Genomic DNA, 26,387 nt, shown 5'->3' with positions numbered 1-26,387 from the left:
CCTTGGCAACTTTAAGACTTGTGGACTTCAACTCCCAGAATTCCTCTACCAGGAATTCTAGTAGTTGAAGTCCTCAAGTCGCTGGCTGAGGCATTCTGGGAGTTGAAGTCCACAAGTCTTAAAGTTGCCAAGGTTGTGGACCCCTGCCCTAAAGCAATTGTGGCCATCATAAAATGTCATGCCACACCCCCTGTGGTCACATGACTGCATTTCAAATGCTTGGCAACTGGCTCACCTTTATGACCAGTTGCAGTGTCTTACAGTCAAATTCCCCACAATTTACGACGTTTCTCATTTTATTTATCTGTTTCTTTGCCAAAGAACTGCTCCTCTCTCTCAGAGAGGGACTCTGGGCAGTGTACAATAACATAATTTGCTGGTTTCCAGTTTTTTAGTGTGCCATTTTCTGTCAAAAAAGAAAAGAAAAAGCACCCATTTGAAAGAATGACTGCCAGAAAAATGTCATTTGTTCCCTGTTGTGGTCGTAAGTCGAGGATTGCCAATAATAATAATAATAATAATAATAATAATAATAATAATAATAATAATAATAATAATAATAATAAGAAGAAGAAGAAGAAGAAGAAGAAGAAGAAGAAGAAGAAGAAGAAGAAGAAGTTGGAAGGGACCTTGGAGGTCATCTAGTCCAACCCCCTGCTCAGGCAGGAAACCCTATACCATTTCAGGTAATTGTGGTCGTATGTTGAGAACTACCTGTAAGAAAGTCACCACTCGATTTTGTCTTCCTGACTTCCGCCCCCATAAACAAACAACAAACAAACAATTCTTGATTCCTCCATATTTTGTACCACCACATCTAGGTTGTAAAATCACCAACATATGGCAACATGTTTTCTTGCCTTCTGAAAACAGGTAGTGAATAAAATACAGACAAGTCATCAATAAAATGCATTAATGTCATTGGGAAGTCAGAAGGCCTCAGCATCAAAATAAATAATCAATCAATCAATCGAGAGGGTGGAAAATGGGGCAAAACTACTTTGGGTAACCATCTGACAATCCTATCCCCAGCTATATCGACATTTAACAAAGCACACCCCACTTAGCAATTCTTGGAAGCCCAACCTGAAATAAAGTGTGTGTTTATGTGTGTGTGTGTGTGTGTGTGTGTGGTGTGTGGTGTGTTAAAAGGTACAATTCCTGGCTAAACTCTCAATTTAATATAGTCTTCCCTCCATTCCAACTGAAATCTTAACCCATCTCGACTTGACCTCACTTGGCAATTTTCTTTACTTTATTTGAGGAAGAGAGGAACCGGTGTGGCCTAGTGGTTACTGCACCAGGCTACAAACTGGGAGATGGTGAGTTTTAAATTCTGTCTTAGGCATGAATGAAAGCTAGACAATTTGGGGCCAATCCCCAGGAGACAGTGAATTCTAGTCCTACCTTAGGCATGAAAGAGCGCTGGATGACTTTGGCCACTCTCTCTCTCTCTCCGCCCTACCCACCTCACAGGGTTGTTGTGGGGAAAATAAATGACATACGGTAGACTGCTGATCAATACTTGATTAATGGCACATTCAGTACCGTACTTGAAAACTGCTCAGCATGGACTGCTGCAGCAAGCCCAACGCTCTTTAATTCTGGAGCTAATTTGATATGAATTCTAGAAGAAACCACACAGCTGTTCTGTGGTTCTGCCCACACCAGGCACTTTCTAAGGCACTGATAAACATGTATTAGGCTTCTTTGGAAGGAATGGTAGACCTCTTTTTTCAACATAATGTCAAGGTCAACTCTCAGCAGCCACGTAGTAATATTTTCTCTAGGACGGTCTGTCCCCATCCTGATCCTTCAAGTTTTTTAATGGTGCCCCCGTCAGCCCTGTAATCGTGTCCACCCATTTTGCTATTCTTCTCTTTCCTTCCACCTTTCCCAACATTATGGGCTTCTCAGAGGAGCTGGGTCTTTATATATTTATTGATTGGTTGGTTGATTAATTAATTGATTATGTGCCATCATCACATTGGGTTGATCGATTAATTGATTATGTGCCATCATGTTTGGACTGACTATTAATTGATTATGTGCCATCACGTTGGGGTTGACTCTTAGTAACTATGTGGGAAGAACTTCTCCATGAAGTTCTAGTCCTAGTTCTAACCAGGTCCTTCAGGTCTTCCAAAGTTGCACCTGTAACTGAGTCCATCAACCTTGCTGCTGGTTGTCTTCTTCTTCTCTTTCCTTCCCAACATTCTAGCAACAGCAGTAGCACTTGAGATTTATATATCCCTTCATAGTACTTTATGGCCCTCTCTAAGCGGTTTATAGAGTCAGCATATTGTCCCCAACAATCTGGGTCCTTGTTTTGCCAATCTCAGAAGGATGGAAGGCTGAGTCAAGGTTCAGCAGGTCAGGATCAAACTCCTGGCAATGGGCAGAGTTAGCCTGCACTACTGCATTCTAACCACTGCATCATCAGGGCTCCTATATTTTTTTTTCTCAAGGCAGCTGGGTCTTTCCATTGATTAATTATGTGCCCTCAAGTTGCAGAATAACAGAATAACAGAGTTGAAAGGGACCTTACACCAGAGGTCTACAACCTTACCAGGTTTGCTGCCCGGAGGGAAGGAGAGCAGGTTTCAAATTGGTGCGTGCACACGTGCACTAGTGGCCCCCTTCACGCATGTGCAAATGGCCTGCACACACCCACCCATTTGTGCATGCGCAAATGGGCTGTGCACACCCACCTGGAGCTAGCAGCCCTGTTCGTGCCTGAATACATGCGCAAATTCAAGGTGCTGGTAATGGTCTTTAAAGCCCTACATGGCATGGGTCCGGCGTACCTAAGGGATCACCTGCTGCCGGCATCAACTTCCCTCCGCCCCGTACGCTCCCACAGAGAGGGCCTCCTCAGGGTGCCACCGGTCAGAGAATGTCGGCTGGTGGCCCCCAGGGCTCTGTGGGCGCGCCGGATTTGTGGAACCGTTTGCCGGTTGAGCTCCGGGTGGCGCCCGACCTTTGCTCCTTCCGACGCAATCTGAAGACCTACTTGTTCGAGCAAGCCGGCCTGGCCTGATGGGTGATGGGTTTGGATTTTAATATTGTTTTAATTGCATTTTAACTTATTGTTGTTAGTTTCTGGGCACCTTGTTTAATCTTTTTTAATATTTGTATGCTTGTACTTTTATACGTTTGCCCTGTTCACCGCCCTGAGTCCTTCGGGAGAAGGGCGGTATACAAATAAATTTTTTTTAAAAAGGGGGTTGTGGGCACTAGCGCAAGTGGTGGGGAGTGTGCACTCACGCATGAATGCACCGGCCAGCCATTTCCACGGCCCCCTGGCCAAGAGACAGCAGCCCAGTGGGTATGCGCTCCAGTACTTGCTTGTTGGTCACCTTTGCTGTCCAAGGATCATCCCCTTTACTGCTGGCTATCCTCTTCTTCTCTTTCCTTCCATTTTCCCCAGCATCATGGACTTTTCAAAGAAGCTGAGCCCTCATAAAATATCTAGGTTTTTTTTTCCTGAACTGAAGGACACTTTATATTGCCTGTTATGAACTGCTGGCTCGGCCACCAATGACCCATGACAAATTTAATACATTATTATGGTTTGTTGGACAGCCAAGCCAGATGTTCAGACTGGACTTAGCATTTCTGATCACCTATCAAGTTCCTTCAAAGGGCTGGGATAGGCAGATGTTGATGTTTGATGGTGTTAAAGGAATCGTCACAGGATATAAGGTAAACTATTCTGAGTAAAGCTGCCTTTTGCAAAATTGACTGATGGGGATTTTATGCCACCATGATTTTTTTTGCCAACTCGTAGCTTACAAGCAGTGTTTCTCAACTTTGGTAACTTTAAGATGGGTGGATTTCAACTCCCCAAGCTGTGCTGCTTGGGGAATTCTGGGAGTTGAAGTCCACCTATCTTAAAAGTTGCCAGGGTTGAGAAACACTGGCCTAGGCTGCAGGGGTGGGGAACCTTGGCTCTTTTATGACTCGTGGACTTCAACTCCCAGAATTCCTGAGCCAGCCATGCTGAGGGGAAAGGGAGAGGTTTCCAAGCTGAGCCATGCTGGCTCAGGAATTCTGGGAGTTGAAGTCCACAAATCATAAAAGAGCCAAGGTACCCCACCCCTAGCCTAGAGGATATTTTGCTGAGTCCCAGAATGGTGAACGAGATCCACCCCAGCTTTTCTGCCCTTGTGTGTTTGTGAGTGTGTGTGTGTGTTTTCTCTCTCGCTCACCCTCTACTCTTCCCTTGTGGTGCTTGCACTGCACACAGAGCGGTGCTCGTCTCTCGGAGGGTGCCAAATATCTGGGAGAAACCAGCCCACCCTGCTGCGTTCAATTGCCACTTCTCGACACAGTGGGAAGCTGGTTGTTAGCGTCAGTCCCATTTAAATGGAGATGCAACCATGTTTTCTGCTGTGAAGAGAAACAACTCATGGAGTGATATAGATCTGTTAGCCGGGCATACGTATGTATGTATGGCGAAAAAATAATGCATTTCTATTCTTAGGAGGTAGGGGAGAGAATCAAGCTCAGAGGAAGACAACCCCCCAAAGCCGAACCTTTGGATGAAAAATATGCAACCTTTTAAGCCGCGGGGTCCTTTTGTCAGCCTCTGTCATTGAAAAGTAATTGTGTTCTAAATCCAGCCACACAACTGTATTCGAAATCCTTCCTTTCTGCCCTAACGTATCCCCAGAGCGGTGTTTCTCAACCGCGACAACTTTCAGATGGGTGGACTTCAGCTCCCAGAATTCCTAAGGTTGGCTGGGGAATACTGGGAGTTGAAGTCCACCCATCTTAAAGGGGCCCAGGTTGAGAAACACTGAGAAACCTTGGCCTAGGCCAGGGGTAGGCAACCTCGGCTCTTTTATGACTCATGGACTTCAACTCTCAGAATTCCTGGCTCAGGAATTCTGGGAGTTGAAGTCCATGAGTCATAAAAGAGCCAAGGTTGCCTACCCCTGGCCTAGGCTGTAGAAATGAGGAATGAGGTAAAAAAAAATAGCCAGTTACAGTTCGCAAAAGCTGATGCTTTCGTGTCAATTATTATGAAGAAGGTGTTAAGACTCTGGCAAGAGTGCAGAAAAGAGCAACAAAGGTGATTAGGGGAGGCTAAAACATACGAAGCACGGTTGCAGGAGTTGTCTATGTCTACTCTAATGAAAAGAAGGACTAGGGGGTGACATGATAGGAGTCTTCCAATATCTCAGGGGCTGCCACAGGGAAGAGGGGCTCAACCTATTCTCCAAAGCACCCGAAGGCAAGACAAGAAGCAATGGATGGAAACTAATCAAGGAGAGAAGCAACCTAGAACTAAGGAGAAATTTCCTGGCAGTGAGAACAATTAATTAATGGAATGGCCTGCCTCCAGAAGTTGTGGACGCTCCATCACTAGAGACTTTTAAGAAGATATCGGACTTGGCTTCTGTTTATTTATATGTATATGTATATGTATATGTATATGTATATGTACATGTACATGTACATGTACATGTACATGTATATGTATATGTATATGTATATGTATATGTATATGTACATCTACATCTACATCTACATCTACATCTATCTATATGTGTTTGTGTGTGTGTATGTATATATTTATATATGTGTGTATGTATGTATGTATGTGTATACATACACACAGACAGACACACTCGACTTACAACAGCTCACTTAATGATCGTTCGAAGTTACAACATCACAGGAAAAAACAACTTATGACCATGTTTCACACTTATGACCACTGCAGCATCTCCTTGGTCATGTGATCAAAAGTCAGGGAACTGCCATGTATTTATGATGGTTGCAGTGTCCTGGTGTGTGTGTGTGTGTGTGTGTGTGTGTGTGTGTGTGTGTGTGTGTGTGTGTGTGTGTGATGTGATGTGATCCCTTTTTGGGACCTTCTGACAAGCAAAGTCAATGGGGAAGCCAGATTCACTTAACAACCCTGTGACTCACTTAATAAGGGCAGTAGCTTTCTTAACAACTGTGGTAAGAAAGATTGTAAAATGGAGTCAAATTCACTTAACAACTGCCTCGCTTAGCAACAGCAATGATGGGCTCAATTCTCGCTTTAAGTTGAGGACTCCTTGTACTTACGTATTTTGTGGATGTTTTCATGGTTTTAATGTATTTTAAATTCTTTAAATTGTTTTTAAATTTTAGATTTGCAAAGCACCCAGAGTCACTTAGTTAAGTTGGGACGGTATAGAAATTGAATGGATGGATGAGAGAGAGGTTGGGCTAGGACTGGAGAGAATAGATTCAAGTGTTTTGGGCAGGGGTAGGCAACCTTGGCTCTTTTATGACTCGTGGACTTCAACTCCCAGAATTCCTGAGCCAGCCATGCTGAGGGAAAACAGAGAGGTTTCCAAGCTGAGCCATGCTGGCTCAGGAATTCTGGGAGTTAAAGTTCACAAGTCATAAAAGAGACAAGGTTGCCTACCCCAGGTTTTGGGGGTAACTCTAGGATAGTCAAAAGCAGGGCTTTTTTTCTCATAGAACGCTCAGAATGGAGTTCCGGCACCTTTTTCGGATGGAACCTTGTAGGGTAGGCAAGGCGGGTTGTATGACATGTGTGAGTTCCGGCACCTTTTTCTTTTACAAAAAAAGCACTGGTCAAAAGGGACACGGTGGCTCAGTGGGTTAGGACGCTGAGCTTGTCGATCAGAAGATCGGCAGTTTGGCGGGTCGAATCCTGAGTGCCGCGTAGCAGAGTGAGCGCCTGTTACTCATCCCAGCTTCTGCCAACCTAGCAGTTCGAAAGCACGTAAAAATGCAAGTAGAAAAATAGGGACCACTCTGGTGGGAAGGTAACAGTGTTCCGTGCGCCTTTGGCATCTAGTCATGCCGGCCACATGACCACGGAGACGTCCTCGGACAAGCGCTGGCTCTTCAGCTTTGAAATGGAGATGAGCACCGGCCCCTAGAGTTGGAAACGACTAGCACGCCTGTGCGGGGGAACCTTTACCTTTACCTAGGATAGTCTGTCTGCCTCACGAGATTGTTTTTATGGATAAAACTGGAGCTACTAAGTATTTTGCCTTGAGGTCTTGGAGTAAAAATGCAAGAAAAATGTAACAGCATTAAATAATAAAGTTGTTTGCAGAGGTTGCCTGCTACCGAATAGTGTATAACAGACATGTTCAACCCTGCCAACTTTAAGACTTGTGGCTAGCTGGGGAATTCTGGGAATTGAAGTCCACACATCGTAAATTTGGCAAGATTGGACACTACTGCTGTATAGAAAGGGAATTACGGAAAGATTCCTGCACTCAATTGTATGTGTGAGAGTTATGGGGTTGACTAGATGAACTTCATAGGTCCCTGACTAGATGAACTTCATAGGTCCCTGTCCAATCTAAAACTGTATAGCTTTCCCCAGTCTGTATATTTCCTGTCTCTTTTTGGCCTGAGTTCCAGGGCGAAAAGAGAAGGAAAATGGAAGACGTCAAAACTAACGAATGATTGATTCGACCCACAAAGCTGTTTGTAAAATTCTGCCCAGTCAAATTTATATTCTGACATCTTTCCCAGGAATTATTTTACAAGTGCTTACTCCCATATTCCACGGCTCAGCAAACTCTGGTAGCTGGCCAAGGAAGAAACACTCTTTTGCAAACCAACATGTGAACGGTGAACCGCAGAAATAGTCCAGCATCCCATCCTGTGGCCAACACATCAATGTCACAGGAGCCACACTGTGTCTCCAAAATACGCAGAAATCACCATTCCTTTCAGAGATGAATTCCAAGGTTAAAAAATGTCCAGGCAGTGGGCATTGCTTCTCCTGTGGCTAAAGCCCGGCCCGGCTTCATATTTCATGCATTAGTTTTCTGGGGAAGCAGGCAGACATGGAGTGAAAATTTTTTTACAGGTGCTGAAATGTGGACAGCACATTTGATTCCTAACACCACAGCAATGTGTTTTCCACACATGCTTCTGCTGAGAAAGGATTTCTCCTGAGGACGTCAAGTGGGGCTCACAAGGAATACACATTTAAGGATGGCAACCACAATTGTCCCAGTGCAGTTCTGTTGGACTTTGCCACAAAGCCTTGTAGGGTTCATTTATTTATTTGAAGCCTGCATTGATTATTTTTTTACAAATAACTGAAGGCAGTGAACATATGCAACACACCTTTTTCCTCTTATTTTCCTCACAACAACAACCCTGTGAGGTGGATTGAGCTGAGAGAGAGTGACTGGTCCAAAGTCAGTCAGCCAGCTTTCATGCCTAAGGCAGGACAAGAACTCACAGTCTCCTGGTGATTGGCCCAAAGTCACCCAGTTGGGCTTCATGCCTAAGGTGGGACTAGAACTCACTGTCTCCCGGTGATTGGCATAAAGTCATCCAGTTGGCTTTCATGCCTAAGGTGGGACTAGAACTCACTGTCTCCCGGTGATTGGCATAAAGTCACCCAGTAGGCTTTCATGCCTAAAGTGGGACCAGAACTCATCGTTTCCTGCTTTCTAGTCTGCACCTTAACTACTAGACAAAATTTGCTCTCTAGAGTAGACCAACTATATCGACTTTAAGGGGAGAGGACTTCGTATTGAGAGTGACAACATGCTTATGGAAGGCGGGAACCCAAAGATGCCCTTCTTGAGGAGTTGAAGGCCACAGGGACTTCAACTAGTTGTCCCATCGTCCCTACAGAGCAGCGTTTTTCAACTTTGGCAATTTAAAGAGATGTGGACTTGAAATCCCAGAATTCCCCAACCGGAATCAGAATTCAGTGGCTGGTCAGCGGCATGTATTTATAATGGTTGCAGTGTCCCAGAGTTACGTGATCACTATTTGTGACCTTCTCAGAGGATTTCTAACAAACAAAGTTAATGGGGGAAGCTAGATTCACTTAACTTACATAATTCACTTAACCACCCTGACAAAAAGGTCGTAAAATCTGGTGTGATTCTTGTAACATTTGCGTTACCTAGTGACAGAAGTTCAGGTCCGAATTGTGGTCATAAATTTAGAATTACCTGTACTTCAGAATTAATTTGCAATGAAAACTAAATTGGCTTTTCTTTGGTTGTAGTAAAGTAGGGGTGTCTAACCTTGATGACTTTAAGACCTGTGGACTGGGGATTCTGGGAGTTGAAGTCCACAAGTCTTAAAGTGGCCAAGGTTGGACACACCTGTTTTAAAGTGTGTTCCACCCCTTTCAAGGCTTACCTGAAAGCATTCCCCCCCCTCCATCTCTGCCTCTGATTTTCAGAGGGGCTCTGGAAACTGAATGGGATCCTCGTAAACTTGAGACCTCTCTCCCCACATCTTCCCAGACTGAATCCCCAAAATACAACCGCTTGATCACCTTGTTCCTTCTTTTATTTATTTATTTATTTATTTATTGAATTTTTATACCGCCCTTCTCCCGAAGGACTCAGGGCGGTGAACAGGGCATATAAATAGAAATACAAAAGTTAAAAAAGGATTAAATAATTGCCCAATTAAAACAATCAGAATATAAAACCCATTAAAACCCTAACGTTCCCCCATCTTGTTCGAATAAATGGGTCTTTAACCCGCGCCGGAAGGAGCAAAGATCCGGTGCCATCCGGAGCTCAACCGGCAGTTGGTTCCATAAAGCCGGGGCGCCCACAGAGAAGGCCCTCCCCCTGGGGGCCACCAGCCGGCATTCTCTGACCGGAGGCACCCTGAGGAGGCCCTCTCTGTGGGAACGCACAGGGCGGAGGGGAGTCAACGCCGGCATTGAGGCATTCTTCCCCAAGAATGGTTCTTTAACCATCTAGAATTCCCACTCTCTTGTATTCTTAGCTTAGCTATGGAGAAAACCTCCACAGTCAGAGTCACTCCAAATTAGCCAACCCTGGAGCCATTGTCGACTATGGTAACAAACTGATGGTAATAAAACTGACCAAGCAGCCTTAGAAGTCATCTACCACGACATGTAGTCTTCAATTTAGAGCAGTTCATTTAGTGACCATTCAAAGTTAGAATGGCACCGTAAATGACTTATGACCGTTTTTTTTACACTTACGACCGCTGCAACATCCCCACGGTCACATGATCAAAATTCAGATGCTTGGCAACTGACTCCTTATTTATGACGGTTCCACTGTCCCGGGGTCATGTGATCAGCTCTTGTGACCTTCTGACAAGCAAGGTCAATGGGGAAGCCAGATTCACTTAACAACCATGTTACTAATTTAACAACTGTCGCGATTCACTTAACAACTCTGGCAAGAAAGGAAATTAAATAGGGCAAAACCTGCTTAATAAACGTCTCACTTAGCAATAGAAAATTTCAGCTCGGTTGTGGTCATAAGCTGAGGACTACCTGAATATTGGAGGAGGACAGAACTGGGGGTGACAACTGAAAGAACTGCCCCCTGTTTAAGGGTTTGAGAGATCTGCTTACCATCTCTGTGACGCGAGATACTAGACTAGGTGGGCTGTTGGCTTGAACCAGCCAAGTTCCTCTTACGTTCTTAACGCAGCAGCAAAATCATCTAAAACCTATTAAGCAAACGAGCACAATTGCTTTTAATTAAATTAATTTGTTTAATGAAATTAAGCGAAACTTGCATGATTTCCCTTGCTTTGCATAGTTTATTCTGCTGCTTCAAATCTTTCTCATAAGTCACCCAGCTTTGGTGTATGGGGGAAGGAGAAAGAGGGTAGTTAAACAGGAGTACTTAACCTATTCACTGCTATAAAATCTTCTCCGTCTTCCCTTTCCAGCCTCTGAAACCTTCAGGTGGAAGTGTTAGAAATGTCTTGTTTTAATTAAAATTGTCAATTAGAATGCTGGGTTTTGCAATGGAATTATGATGCTATGCATGCTGAACCGGACTACATTAAGCCAATATTCCAATCTACGATGGGCAGTAACTTCCCAAGGATGATGATGATGATGATGATGATGATGATGATGATAATAATAATAATAATAATAATAATAATAATAATAATAATAATAATAATAATCTGATCAAATAATTGCTTATTTGTAACCCCAAGCTGAAAGCCACTTTCCCTACGGGCAAAGGGACACAAAGGGATGTATCAAATCCTTCCACAGTTATCATGATTTTATCGCCAGCTCTCCTAATCCATTCTGGGAGCCTCAGTACTAACTAAAGGGCATCAATAGCCCTCGAGTTACGACTGCATTTGAGCCCAACATTCCTGTTACTAAGCAAGAGAGTTGTTAAGTTTGCTTTGCTCCATCTTATGGCCTTTCTTGCCAGAGTTGTTAAGTGAATCACTGCAGTTGATAACTTAATAACACGGTTGTTAAGCGAATCTGGCTTCCCCCATTGACTCTGCTTGTCAAAAGGTTGCAAAAGGTGATCACATGAAGCCAGGACACTGCAACCGTCATTAACACAGGGCAGTTGCCAATCTAGGATTACCTATATTCTCCTTAGCAGTAAGCCATGCTATGCAAAGCACAGAGAAGAGGTAAGAAATTGTTAGCAAAAGAAATGGGGTAGAGAAAAGAGAAAGAAATGCAGTTAAATCAGATATATCTCAAACCCCTGACTTTCTCCCTGTCTCTATTTTGGCCTCCCCCACATTCGGAGTTTGCTTTCTCAGTTACTTTTTCTAGTTTCCCCCCCCCCCACTCTTTTTGAAGATCGCATTAACCGACTGCTAATTTTCACAGTCTGCCTCTTCCTTTTCAACTGTTCACTCTTCCCATCACACGTTTGTTTTGTGACTTTTGGGACGCACTTCCGGTGGATCATTCTGAGCCTCCGAGGTCCAGAATGGACTTCTGGAAGCGGTGTCCACGCACTTCCGGCTGTCCATTCTGGGCCTTGTGGAGAAGGCCTAGGGCTCCATCTGGTTCCCTGAAGTCAACAAAAAATTAGCTACCAGTTCTACTGAACCGGTGCAAACTGGCTGAATCCCACCACTGGTTCCATCTGGTGTGCTGCAGCTGCCAAAAAACCCAATACAATACTAGCTTGCATTCACAGAGGGATAGAATCAAGATCATGTGAAGTGTTAATACCACTTGACAATGCCTTGGTAAGGCCACACCTGGAATACGGCATCCAGTTTTGGTCACCACGATGTAAAAAAGATGTCGAGACTCTAGAAAGAGTGCAGAGAAGAGCAACAAAGATGATCGGGGGACTGGAGGCTAAAATGTATGAGGAACGGTTGCTGGAATTGGGTGTGTCTAGTTCACAGGTCTGCAACCCGCGGCTCCGGAGCCGCATGCGGCTCTTTCAGCCATCTCCTGCGGCTCCCAGTCCTCTGCCATGTGCAGTCCCAAAAAAAAAAAGTGGGACTAAAAAAGTTCAACCAATCAATTCAAATATGCAGGGTAGGTGCATATCTCCACTCTTTAGTCAAACCCTGTTCTGCGCATGCGCGCATGTATGCGCATGTGCACACATTTTTTGCGGCTCCCAGTTTTTCTTTTTTTGAGGGCACCGGTTCCGAGTGGCTCTTTCACTGTTTCAGGTTGCTGACCCCTGGTCTAGTTTAATGAAGAGAAGGACCATGGGTGACAGAATAGCAGTCTTCCAATATTGGAGGGGCTGCCCCAAAGAAGAGGGAGTCAAGCTATTCTCCAAAGTGCCCGAAGGCAGGACAAGAAGCAATGGATGGAAACTAATCAAGGAGAGAAGCAACCAAGAACTAAGGAGAAACGTCCTGACAGTTAGAACAATTAACCAGTGGAACTACCTGCCTCCAGAAGCTGTGAATGCTCCAACACTGGAAGTTTTTAAGAAGAGACTGGACAGTCATTTGTCTGAAATGGTATAGGGTTTCCTGCCTGAGCAGGGAGTTGGACTAGATGACCTCCAAGGTACCTTCCAACTTTGTTATTATTATGATGATGATTTTTATTATCATTTTTGCCACAATTGTTCAGTGAATCTGACTTCCCCCATTGAATTTGCTGCTTGGAAGACCCCTGAGACGGTCATAAACGGTGATCGCGTGACCCACCAATGCTGCAACCATCATAAATATATGCCAATTGCTAAGCCCCTGAATTTTGATTATGTGACTTTGGGGATCCTGTGATTCTCATATGTATGAGAGTCATGTCACTTTATTCAGCGCCATCGTAACTTGAAGTGGTCATGAAACCAATGGTCATAAGTCAAGGTCACACCTGTATATAGGTAGTCTTCAAGTTACGACTGCAGTTGGAATCAGAATTTCCATTGCTAAACAAGGCAGTTGTTAAGTGAATTGTGCCTAATTGTGGGACTCTTTTGCCTTGGTTGTTAAGTGAATCGCTGCAGTTGTTAAGTGGATCAAATGATCATTAAGCAAATCCGGCTTCCTCCATTGATTTGAATGTCGCAAGCGGGGAATCACATGACCTGGGACACTGCAACCGTCGTAAATGCATGCTGAATTGCCAAGTGTCTCAATTCTGATCGCATGATTGTGGGGATGCTGTGACTGTCATAAGTGCAAGGACTAGTCATCAGTGACTTTTTTCAGTGCCGTTGTAACTTTGAATGGTCTGTAAATGAAAGGCTGTAAGTAGAGGACTACCTAGATGAGTAAGACCCCATAACTTCTTTTATGCCAGTGCCTCACTTTTCTGTTCAGTCCATGTTCATTCTGTATCATTCAGGGGCCACTGCAGTTGGGCTGGTAATAAAATACATAAAATGAATAAATAATCATTCATTTTTACCTTCCCTCCTCTAATGCATGCATACAAACCTCTACAATATTGTTTCTTGATTTTTTTCTTTCTTTCAGGATGCCTTCCCCTTTCAAAAACGATAGAAGACCCCCAAAGAGTATTTGTTTGTATGGGTCATGTTTATCGATATTTGCCATATTAAAAATTTAAATTGATGCATTCGCTGCCGCTACAGCATCTCATGATTGTTTGATGGGATTTTAATATTGTATTATTTTTCAACCTAGGCTGGTAAATGGTTTTGATTCTGCGGACCCCTGAGAAGGTCACGGGGGACCCCCAGGCTTTAAAAAACATGGCTCTAAACCACCCAACTCCTACCTCGTCCACCTTTCAGGTACATCCTCAACTTACAACATTTCATTTAGTGACCGTTCAAAGTTACAATGGCACTGGAAAAAAGTGGTTACAACCGTTTTTCACACTTATGACCATTGAAGCATCTCCATGGTCAGGTGATTTATATTCAGATGCATGAGAATTGACTCATATTGATGACAGTCACAGTGTCCTGGGGCCGCGTGATCCCCTTTTGAGACCTTCTGACATGCAAAGTCAGTGGGGAAGCCAGATTCACTTAACAACCATGTTACTAACTTAACAACTGCAATGACTTCACTTAACAATTCTGGCAAGAAAGTGACTTGCGACAGTTTTTCCACTCTTAATGATCATGGCAGCATCCCCAGGGTCACATGATCCAAATTCAGCCATTTGGCAACTGGCTCATATTTATGACAGCTGCAGTGTCCTGGGGTCACGTGACCACCCAAGGCAACCTTGGCTCTTTTATGACTCGTGGACTTCAACTCCCAGAATTCCTGAGCCAGCATGGAAACCTCTCCCTTTCTCCTCAGCATGGCTGGCTCAGGAATTCTGGGAGTTGAAGTCCACGAGTCATAAAAGAGCCAAGATTGCCTACCCCTGACCTAGTGCGACCTTCTGACAAGCAATAGTGGAAGCCAGATTCACTTAACAACCGGGTTACTAACTTAACAACTGCAATGACTTCGCATAACAATTGTGACAAGGAAGGTCGCAAAATGGGGCAAAACTCACTGAACGACTGTCCCATTTAGCAACAGAAATGTTGGGCTCAGTTCTGGTTGTAAGTCAAGGACTATCTGTATTTTTCTGTTTTTTTTCTAATACACCTAACTCTCCTTCCATATGACAAAGGGGGGAGAAGCATGATTTTATTTGTTGTTAATTGCGAAGTCGTGTCCGACCCATTGAGACCCCATGGACGACGGTCCTCCAGGCCTTCCTGTCCTCTACCATCTTCTGGAGTCCATTTAAGCTCACGCCTACTGCTTCAGTGACTCCATCCAGCCACCTCATTCTCTGTCGTCCCCTTCTTCTCTTGCCCTCTGCAGTGTATGCCTCCCAGCATACACAAAGGACAGCACAGCAGGAGGCTGATGGTGCAGATCAGCAGAGGGGCTGGACAGCTCCAGGCGATGACTGCTCACTCAGGATAAGCCTAATGACTTAAGCTGTTGACAGCCCGAGGCATGGTCAGCCTGGTGGGAAGCCAGGATCTACACCCATTGTCACCTGCACTGGCAGGAAGCCCAGGTTTGAACTGATTGGATGCCATCCACCCGGGCAGGTACAAATAGACGCCAGGCTTCCCTGTTTCCCCAGTTCGTTCTGTTAAGAATAAACTCATCTTTACCCCAGCTCTGAGTTTCAACTTCAGGATCTGGCCTTCTAAAGAGCAGTCAGGGTTGATCTCCTCTAGGACTGACCGGTTTGATCGCCTTGCAGTCCAAGGGACTCGCAGGAGTCTTCTCCAGCACCATAGTTCAAAGGCCTCAATTCTTTGACGCTCAGCCTTTCTTATGGTCCAACTTTCACAGCCATACATTGCAACTGGGAAGACCATGGCCTTTACTATATGCACTTTTGTTGGCAGGGTGATGTCTCTGCTTTTTAGTGTGCTGTCTAGATTTGCCAATGATTTTATACACAACTATTTTAGTTTCTGAAATGACTCATTCTAATACAGGAGATCTTGAAATTAAGTTTTAGCTTCTTTCCAGCAAGCAGTCACCATCTGCCTACTATTAGCACTGGGAGCTCTTTGTCTTAAACACTCTTTTTGTTTCCCTGTCTTTAACAAACATTGTATCAATGTACACACACACATTCATCTATCTACTCTATTTTTTTTAACCATGCATGCAGATTTGCTATCATTCACACCAATTTCCCTGTCAAACAAAGGTAAACTTTGCTCCATTCATTTTCAAATGCTTCTCGTTGCATCATACAATCCAACTAGCATTTGCTGCAAATTACCGGTATTCAGATTCTCGATTACCAATACAGCATCAAATCCTATGGCTCTAACCAATGCTCTTATAATGGCACCGGAAGTGTTTTTTTGTTTTGTTTTTTAAAGAAGAGGGGGTCAACCTATTCTCCAAAATTGAAGGCAGGACAAGAAACAATGGATGGAAACTAATCAAGGAGAAAAGCAGCCTAGAACTAAGGAGAAATTTCTTGACAGTGGAATGACTTGACTTCTTGCCTCCAGAAGTTGTGGGTGCTCCAACACAGGAAATTTTAAAGAAGAAATTGGACAGCCATTTGTCTGCAATGGGTTAGCGTTTTCTGCCTGAGCAGTGGGTTGGACTAGAAGACCTCCAAGGTCCCTTCCAACTCTGTTATTCTCTTAACACTTTCTGGTAAGGAAAATACCCAGTGTCTTCCATATTAAGCGCATTTGGTCCTAATCCCCAAGGATGTAGATATGCCCAGGTTCATTTTCCTAGAAGCTTAATATTCCCAAGATTTTCTTGGAAAGAAAGGGAAGAGAGTCAAAAATTAAAAGATTTCATACCGTTTTAGGACTTTTTACTGAGGTCTATCAAACTTGTCCATTAGGGACGGCTCCCAATATTTATCCATCAATACCAAAGGAGCATCACCCATCCTTTGGTTACCCCCTGCTCAGCACTGCACCATTTGCTAAACATTACGTTTATTTGCATGTCTGTTTTGTTTCGATCATATATCCTCTACCGCATTCAGCAACCAACCTTCGACTGGTGCAAAATATTCCATAATTCATGCCTATTCACTTTATTTCTCTATATCAACAATATCAACAAACACAGAATAAACTTTTCTCGCTCACATTCATCCATTTTCCAAGACCTTGGAGAAGAGCAAAAATCTGCACGCACGCACGCACACACACACACAAACATACACGGACAGCATAAAGTTTGCACTGTGTCTCTCAAACTTTGCTCATTGTTGCTCAGCCCTTCAGGACAGACTAGGAAACCAAAGGTCGTGGAGGCCAATACAAGACGGTCCTTGACTTACAACCACAACTGAGGCCAAAATTTCTGCTGTTAAGTGAGACAACTGTTAAGCGAGTTTTGCCTTAGTTGCCTTAGTTGTTAAGTGAATCACTCCGGTTGATAAGTTAGTAACACTTCACGTGATCTTGATTCTATCCCTCTGTTAATGCAGCCTAGCACTGTGTTGGCTTAGATTCAGGGGTCCCCAAACTCTGTGGACCGGTACTGGGCCGCAGCATGCCAGCAACCAGTCCACACAAACAAGCAAAGCCCCATCTGCAGGATGCAAGCAGTACATGAAACAAGGCCCCCTCTGATCCATGGAAAAACCTCTTCCCGCGGAACCGGTCCCTGGGGCCCAAAAGGTTGGGGATCTCTGACTTAGAAGCGAAGGGGAACTCATCAAATGTGCAGATGACGCTAAACTGGCAGGAATAGCCAATAGCCTTAGTTTTCCTTGGACTTCAGCAAGGCCTTCGACAAAGTAGACCAAAACCTACTTCTTGGTAGAGCCACACTTGGAATCCTGCATCCAGTTTTGGTCACCACAATGTAAAAAAAAGACGTTGAGACTCTGGAAAGACCGCAGAGAAGAGCAACAAGGATGATCAGGGGACCGGAAGCTAAAACATGTAAGGAAGGGTTGCTGGAATTGGGTAAGTCTAGTTTAAGGAAAAGAAGGACTAGGAGGGATTTGATAGCAGAGTTCCAATATCCGTGAAGGCAGGACAAGAAGCAACGGATGGAAACTAACCAAAGAGAGACGCAACCTAGAACTAAGGAGAAATTCCCTGACAGTGAGAACAATTACCCAGTGGAACAACCCGACTGCAGAAGCTGTGAATGCTCCAACACTGGAGGTTTTTAAAAAGAGACTGGACCACCATTTGTCTGAAATGGTATAGGGTTTCCTGCCTGAGCAGGGGGTTGGACTAGATCAGGGCTTTTCAACCAGTGGTACGGGTACCACCTATGGTACATTGGCAGCTGCCAGGTGGTACGTGACCATCCTAGAAAAGTGATAGCGTGGGAGGGGAATGAGCTGAACGTGTGGCAGCACCGCACAAGCCTGAGCGAGAGATGGCGGGAGCTGCAGGGCTGTCAGGGCTCAGTGGAAGCGCCAGGATAGGTGCCAGGCTCCAGCTGGAGCTCGGCACTGATCCTGGCGCTTCTGAGCCCAGAAGAAGCGCCAATCAGCTGGAATCTCCAGGGTCTTGCAATTTACATTCAGATGCTTAGCAACTGATTCATATTTATGACGGTCACAGTGTCCCAGGGTCATGTGAAGTGACCAAAACCTGCTGAAACCACCCAGCAGACGGGGGGGGGGGAAATAAAAACCAAACACCCCCACCCCACCGCCAATCCTCAAAAGAAAATGAAAACTTCGGACAGGAGGAAGAGTGCTGCTAGGCGGGCAGGCGTATTGCTCGGCTGTGGCTTGGGGGGCACTTTTTTCAGTGCCATTGTAATTTCGAATAGTCACTAAGCGAATTGTTGTAAGTCGAGGACTACCTGTACTTCATCACTTTTTTTCTTTTTCTATTTTTTTTGGTCATCAAGTTTTTGACACCTTGCTAGGCGACTGGTGGTACTCGGATGTTGCCATATCCTAAAAGTGGTACAGTGGGTGAAAAGGTTGAAAAGTCCTGGACTAGATGACCTCCAAGATCCCTCCCAACTACTACTACTACTACTATTACTACTTCTTCTTCTTCTTCTTCTTCTTCTTCTTCTTCTTCTTCTTCTTCTTCTTCTTCTCCTTCTTCTTCTTCTTCTTCTTCTTCTTCATCATCATCATCATCATCATCATCATCATCATCATCATTATTATTATTATTATTATTATTATTATTATTATTATTATTATTATTATTATTATTATTATTATTATTATTATTATTATTTACATAACACTGTTCTTTAGCCCGCAAGGTTACCAGCCTTACTGGCACTCCTGCTGTGCTAACATACTACAGGTAGTCCTCGAGCTACGACCACAACTGAGCCCAGAATTTATGTTGCTAAGTGAGAAATTTGTTAAGTGAGTTTTGCCCCATTTTACGACCTTTCCTGCCACATTTGTTAAGCGAATCACTGCAGTTGTTAAATTAGTTGATAAGTGAATCTTGTTTCCCCATTGACTTTGCTCGTTAGAAAAATCACAATAGGTGATCACATGACCCCGGGACACAGTGACTGTCATAAATGGGAGCCAGTTGCCAAGTTTCCGAATTTGGATCATGTGGGCATGGAGATGCTGCACTGAAAGTGTGAAAAAATGGTCATAAATCACTTTTTTCCCCACTACCGCTGTAACTTCCAATGGTCACTAAAGTGAACCGTTGTAAGTCGAGGACTACCAATACACGCAACGCTAACAACAACACAAGCGGGTCCATTTCCCAGGATGCCACATGCCCAACCTTAGCCCAGTTTTGCTCCAAGCCGCTTCCTTTGCAAGCCAGCATGGCCTTGCCTGCATATCCCTCCAATGCGGAAGTTACAAACAGTGTAATGATATACACCTGGGATATGCTTGATTGGCAAATTCCTGTAATTTCAGCCTGTCTTTTGAAAAAAAAAGAAAGAAGGGAGACAAATCACAACGTTGAAAGGGGAAAAAAAAGGGTCAGCAAAGATATCAGACAAATCTGATGAAACATTATCTCTGGTCACAGACTTTGGGAATCGTCTGTTTGAAAATGAGACGCAGACAGATGTTTTCGTTCCTCTCCTGTAACGTGTGTTGACTGTATTTGTGCTTGGCTGATCTTGCATATTGACAATCTATTTTTCTGGGGTTTTTTGTTGTTTTTTTTACAGATCCTACGTCTTGATAGTTAAATAAATCATCTTCCCTTTGGGTGGCGTTGTGGGGAGCTTGTCATTTGCAAACCCAGGGGCGATGATCAAAGGCAGACGATCAGCCGGGAGGGGATTTTGGGGGTGGGGTGGGCAAGGGGAGGACTCTTGAGGTTTGGAAAAGCTATGATCCTGGATGCTGACAAGCCAGCATTCACATCCAGGCTTTTTCAAGTCAGCCTGCAAATCTAGCTATGCCCGTGAACACACAGAGGGCAAAACGGCGGGTATGGATAAACAATTGTCATCACACTCACAAAGCCCGGTACAAAATCTTTGTGTGGGGAGGGGGGAGAATTACAGGGCAATTTGACTTGCTAAACAAACTTGCTCTGTTTTTTCCAGTTGCAAAACAATCCCTTCCTGATAAAAGGAACAGATTTCCAGGCAGTTACAGGCAGTCCCCGGCTTACGACCACAATTGATAAGTGAAACATTTGTTAAGTGACTTTTGCCCCATTTTACGACCTTTCTTAAATGAATAGCTGCCGCTGTTAAATTAGTGACAGGGTTGTTAAGTGGATCTGGCTCCCCCCATTGACTCTGCTTGTCCATAAGTCACAAAAGGGGATCATATGACACAGCGACTGTCATAAATATGAACCAGTTGCCAAGTGGCAGCTCAACAGAATGCAATCACTCTTGCTAGTTTGTGGGCAAGATCTGTTTAATTTGTACGTATTTTAATCTTGAATTTTATATTTTATATTTTATGTCATATATAGCATGCCTTATTTTGATTGTGATGCTTCTGGCACAAATAAACATAAACAAACTCGGGGACACTGCAACCGTCATAAGTGCATGCCAGCTGCCAAGCACCCAAATTCTGATCATGTTGAGTTTGGGATTACCGTGATGGTCATAAGTATGAGGACTGGGTATAAGTCATTGTTTTTGGTGCCGTTGTAACTTTGAACAGTTGCTAAATGAATGGCTGTTGAGGACTATCTGTACTATAGGTTTTGGGAAGGGAAGGGAAGGGAAGGGAAGGGAAGGGAAGGGAAGGGAAGGGAAGGGAAGGAAAGGAAAGGAAAGGAAAGGAAAGGAAAGGAAAGGAAAGGAAAGGAAAGGAAAGGAAAAAAATAAAAGGGAGAGGGAAGGAAGTAAATAAATGAGGAAGGGAGGGAGAGGGAAGTAAATAAATAAATGAGGAAGGGAGGGAGAGGGAAGGAAGTAAATAAATGAGGAAGGGAGGGAGAGGGAAGGAAGTAAATAAATGAGGAAGGGAGGGAGAGGGAAGGAAGTAAATAAATGAGGAAGGGAGGGAGAGGGAAGGAAGTAAATAAATGAGGAAGGGAGGGAGAGGGAAGGAAGTAAATAAATGAGGAAGGGAGGGAGAGGGAAGGAAGTAAATAAATGAGGAAGGGAGGGAGAGGGAAGGAAGTAAATAGATGAGGAAGGGAGGGAGAGGGAAGGAAGTAAATAAATGAGGAAGGGAGGGAGAGGGAAGTAAGTAAATAAATGAGGAAGGGAGGGAGAGGGAAGGAAATAAATAAATGAGGAAGGGAGGGAGAGGGAAGGAAGTAAATAAATGAGGAAGGGAGGGAGAGGGAAGTAAATAAATAAATGAGGAAGGGAGGGAGAGGGAAGGAAGTAAATAAATGAGGAAGGGAGGGAGAGGGAAGGAAGTAAATAAATGAGGAAGGGAGGGAGAGGGAAGTAAATAAATAAATGAGGAAGGGAGGGAGAGGGAAGGAAGTAAATAAATGAGGAAGGGAGGGAGAGGGAAGGAAGTAAATAAATGAGGAAGGGAGGGAGAGGGAAGGAAGTAAATAAATGAGGAAGGGAGGGAGAGGGAAGGAAGTAAATAAATGAGGAAGGGAGGGAGAGGGAAGTAAATAAATAAATGAGGAAGGGAGGGAGAGGGAAGGAAGTAAATAAATGAGGAAGGGAGGGAGAGGGAAGGAAGTAAATAAATGTGGAAGGGAGGGAGAGGGAAGGAAGTAAATAAATGAGGAAGGGAGGGAGAGGGAAGTAAGTAAATAAATGAGGAAGGGAGGGAGAGGGAAGGAAGTAAATAAATGTGGAAGGGAGGGAGAGGGAAGGAAGTAAATAAATGAGGAAGGGAGGGAGAGGGAAGTAAGTAAATAAATGAGGAAGGGAGGGAGAGGGAAGTAAGTAAATAAATGAGGAAGGGAGGGAGAGGGAAGTAAGTAAATAAATGAGGAAGGGAGGGAGAGGGAAGTAAATAAATAAATGAGGAAGGGAGGGAGAGGGTCGGAAGTAAATAAATGAGGAAGGGAGGGAGAGGGAAGGAAGTAAATAAATGAGGAAGGGAGGGAGAGGGAAGTAAGTAAATAAATGAGGAAGGGAGGGAGAGGGAAGTAAGTAAATAAATGAGGAAGGGAGGGAGAGGGAAGGAAATAAATAAATGAGGAAGGGAGGGAGAGAGAAGGAAATAAATAAATGAGGAAGGGAGGGAGAGGGAAGGAAATAAATGAGGAAGGGAGGGAGAGGGAAGGAAGTAAATAAATGAGGAAGGGAGGGAGAGGGAAGGAAATAAATGAGGAAGGGAGGGAGAGGGAAGGAAGTAAATAAATGAGGAAGGGAGGGAGAGAGAAGGAAATAAATAAATGAGGAAGGGAGGGAGAGGGAAGGAAATAAATGAGGAAGGGAGGGAGAGGGAAGGAAGTAAATAAATGAGGAACGGAGGGAGAGGGAAGTAAGTAAATAAATGAGGAAGGGAGGGAGAGGGAAGGAAGTAAATAAATGAGGAAGGGAGGGAGAGGGAAGGAAGTAAATAAATGAGGAAGGGAGGGAGAGAGAAGGAAATAAATAAATGAGGAAGGGAGGGAGAGGGAAGTAAATAAATGAGGAAGGGAGGGAGAGGGAAGTAAGTAAATAAATGAGGAAGGGAGGGAGAGGGAAGGAAGTAAATAAATGAGGAAGGGAGGGAGAGGGAAGTAAGTAAATAAATGAGGAAGGGAGGGAGAGAGAAGGAAATAAATAAATGAGGAAGGGAGGGAGAGGGAAGGAAGTAAATAAATGAGGAAGGGAGGGAGAGGGAAGTAAGTAAATAAATGAGGAAGGGAGGGAGAGAGAAGGAAATAAATAAATGAGGAAGGGAGGGAGAGGGAAGGAAGTAAATAAATGAGGAAGGGAGGGAGAGGGAAGGAAGTAAATAAATGAGGAAGGGAGGGAGAGGGAAGTAAATAAATAAATGAGGAAGGGAGGGAGAGGGAAGTAAGTAAATAAATGAGGAAGGGAGGGAGAGGGAAGGAAATAAATAAATGAGGAAGGGAGGGAGAGGGAAGGAAGTAAATAAATGAGGAAGGGAGGGAGAGGGAAGGAAGTAAATAAATGAGGAAGGGAGGGAGAGAGAAGGAAATAAATAAATGAGGAAGGGAGGGAGAGGGAAGGAAGTAAATAAATGAGGAAGGGAGGGAGAGAGAAGGAAATAAATAAATGAGGAAGGGAGGGAGAGGGAAGGAAATAAATGAGGAAGGGAGGGAGAGGGAAGGAAGTAAATAAATGAGGAAGGGAGGGAGAGGGAAGGAAATAAATGAGGAAGGGAGGGAGAGGGAAGGAAGTAAATAAATGAGGAAGGGAGGGAGAGGGAAGGAAATAAATGTGGAAGGGAGGGAGAGGGAAGGAAATAAATAAATGAGGAAGGGAGGGAGAGGGAAGTAAGTAAATAAATGAGGAAGGGAGGGAGAGGGAAGGAAATAAATAAATGAGGAAGGGAGGGAGAGGGAAGGAAATAAATAGATGAGGAAGGGAAAAGGAAGAGAAAGGACACTATATCTCTTTCAAGGATTTTTCTTTAAACCCAGGGATGGCTTGATCTGTGTGGCTTTCTTAGGGAGCCTGTTAATGCTTATACACTTCATTACTTGCTTCATAAGGACTTGGATCAGAGAGAGAAATAAACTAATTAATACTGAAGGTTTTCCTCCACCTTTTTTTTTTCTTCCTTGGGTGGTCTTTGTGAGTTACTGCCGGTGTTTCTTTTCACCCATCCCTCCTCGTCCTGCCCCCGGGCAAGGTAACTTTGCAGAATATGAAAAGGGTTTCCTTCCTGGCGAAAAAGCCCCCCCCCCCGCCCACCCTTTGCAACACCTCCCTGGTTGTGGAGGCAAAGTGGCAACAACAAAAGCAGGGGGGGAATTATTTGATCTGCTGGATGGCGGGATCCATTTGGAATGTTTTAAAGAATGTACACCTTATTTGATTCCTCTGTCTCCCAGGAGCCCACATGACAGAGGAAGAGGAAGGATTTTGGAAAGAAAAGAGAAAAAAAGGGCTGTGTGGGTGTGAAATAGTGTATTGGACTTTTTCCATAGTCCCAATCAGAGCTGACCCACCCATCGGAAGATCCGTTCTTGTTGAAGGAGAAGATCTTACAAAGGAGATGCTTGAAGATGTCCTTTCCTTTTATTTATTTATCTTTATTTTTCTACATAGCTGCCCATCTCACAAGCAACACGCCCCTCCTTCCTCCCTCTCTTCATCCCTTCCTTCCTTTCTCCCTATCTTCCTCCCTCCCTCTTTTCCTTCCTTCCTTTCTTCCTCCCTCCCTCCCTATCTTCTTCCTTCCCTTCCTTTCTCCCTTCCTTCCTTCCTTCCTTTCTTCCTCCCTTCTTCCCTCCCTCTCTCCTTCCCTTCCTTTCTCCCTTCCTCCCTCCCTCCCTCTTTTCCTTTCTTCCTTTCCCTCTCTCCCTCCCTCTCTCCATCCCTTCCTTCCTTTCTCCCTTCCTCCCTCCCTCCCTCTTTTCCTTCCTTCCTTCCTTCCTCCTTCCCTCCCTCTTTTCCTTCCTTCCTTCCTCTCTCCCTCCCTTCCTCCCTCCCTCCCTTCCTTGCTTTCTCCCTATCTTCCTCCCTCCCTCTCTCCTTCCCTTCCTTTCTTCCTTTCTCCCTTCCTCCCTCGTTTCCTTCCTTCCTTTCTCCCTCCCTCCTTCCCTCCCTTTTCCTTTCTTCCTCTCTCCCTCCCTCCCTCCCTTTCTCCCTATCTTCCTCCCTCCCTCCCTCTTTTCCTTCCTTCCTCTTTCCCTCCCTCCCTTCCTTTCTCCCTATCTTCCTCCCTCCCTCTCTCCTTCCCTCCCTTCCTCCCTCCCTTTTCCTTCCTTCCTTCCTTCCTCTCTTTCCCTCCTTCTCTCCCTCCCTTCCTTTCCCTGTCTCTCCTTCCCTGTCTTCCCCTTTCTGCTTCCCCTTTCTTTCTCTTTATCCATCCCTTGCGGTGCTTCGTCAACAAAGGGAGGTGGGAGGTTCTCACAGGGCGTGGCCAAGAGAAGTCAAGATGACACCACCGCAGTGAGATCAACGCTCAACGTGAGCAATGCACATGAGAAAAGGCGGAGCATTGATAGCACCCTCCCAGCCACCCATCTTGAATTTTCTATACCCTGCAGACGTGCCGTGTAATGGAATGCCATCTGGATTCCCAGAGGGAGGGGCTGCGTTCCAGAGGAGCAAGAGACAACGCAGTGTGGGAGCAAGAGGGTGAAGACAGCTCCTGCCTAATAGTTCCCAGAGCATAAACTTTAGTGGCGCAGGGTGTGTGTGTGTGTGTGTGTGTGTTTCTTAGCCTACTTTAGTTTGACAAAATTCTCTCTTATGGGTGAGGAACAATAAATGAAGCTGCTTGGAAGAATCTCAACTCGTCCTTCTTGGTTTTTGGAGCCAGACACCCTGTGCCAGAGGCTTGGTCCATTTCAGACCTATTCAGGACCTTTGATTCTTCTTGCTGCCTTAGAGGAGAAGAAAGAGCAGTAGATTTCCAACTACAGGTCGTCCTCAACTTACAATAGTTCGTTTAGTGACCTTTCAAAGTTACACTGGAAAAAATGACTTATGACTGTTTTATACACTTACAAGCATTGCAGCGTCACGGGATCACAATTCAGACGCTTGGCAACTGGCTCCTATTTATGACGGTTGCAGTGTCCCGGGCTCATCCCCTTCTGCAACCTTCTGACAAGCGAAATCAAGGGGGAAGCCAGATTCACTTAACAACCGTGTTACTCACTTAACAACTGCAGCGATTCACAACAGCTGTGGCAAAAAAAAAAAGGTCGTCAAACGGGGCCAAACTCAGAACAAGCATCTGGCTTGGCGACAGCCCGTATGTTGTTGGGCCAAGCCCTGCAAATAAGCTGAAAGAAGTAAAAAGTGAGCTGACCCAGAGGAACACGGTTTTTTCTCTCCGCCGGGCGCCATCTGTGCTACCGACGCACAATAGCCGGCCTGTGGTCAGCCCGGCATTCCAGCTGGGAGAAGACGGCTTTACAAGGCCCGGTGAATGTTATCAGCCAGATATTTGCAGTGAAATACGAGCCCTCTTCTCCATGTGATGCAGCACGCTTAAATGCAGGTCTGGGGGAGGGCTGGCACTGGGGGGGGGCGGGATGAACTTGTGCATGGACAACAAAGGGAGTTGGGTTGGGGCCGCAGGTGTGCACCTGTGACAGAGGGTGCGTGTGCAAGCGTCTCCTTGGGGTGTGTTTTAAGCCTGAGGGAGGCGGGAAGGCCCCCCCTTGCACGTTCTTCTCGGCATCCTATACCAATGTCATTTCCCCCTTGTCTTTGTTTTCAGCCTTTTGAAGTCAGCAAATGGGAGACCCCCAAAT

The 26,387-nt window shown here is 44.8% G+C and overlaps 1 protein-coding gene across 1 annotated transcript in view; it reads right to left on the bottom strand.

Annotated features, from left to right (window-relative positions):
• The window catches only part of EFNA2 (ephrin A2), a gene marked incomplete at its 3' end in the record, with an annotated part of 66,596 nt that extends 40,866 nt beyond the window's left edge, over nucleotides 1–25,730 (bottom strand). The window contains exon 1 of the mRNA XM_081321585.1: nucleotides 25,633–25,730. The remainder of the gene's footprint in view (nucleotides 1–25,632) is intronic.
• Between the last annotated feature and the right edge of the window lie 657 nt (nucleotides 25,731–26,387).

This window comes from Vipera berus, assembly GCF_964194415.1.
Source record: "Vipera berus genome assembly, chromosome: 1".
NCBI lineage: Eukaryota > Metazoa > Chordata > Lepidosauria > Squamata > Viperidae > Vipera > Vipera berus.
This window is presented reverse-complemented; position numbering and strand designations above follow the sequence as displayed.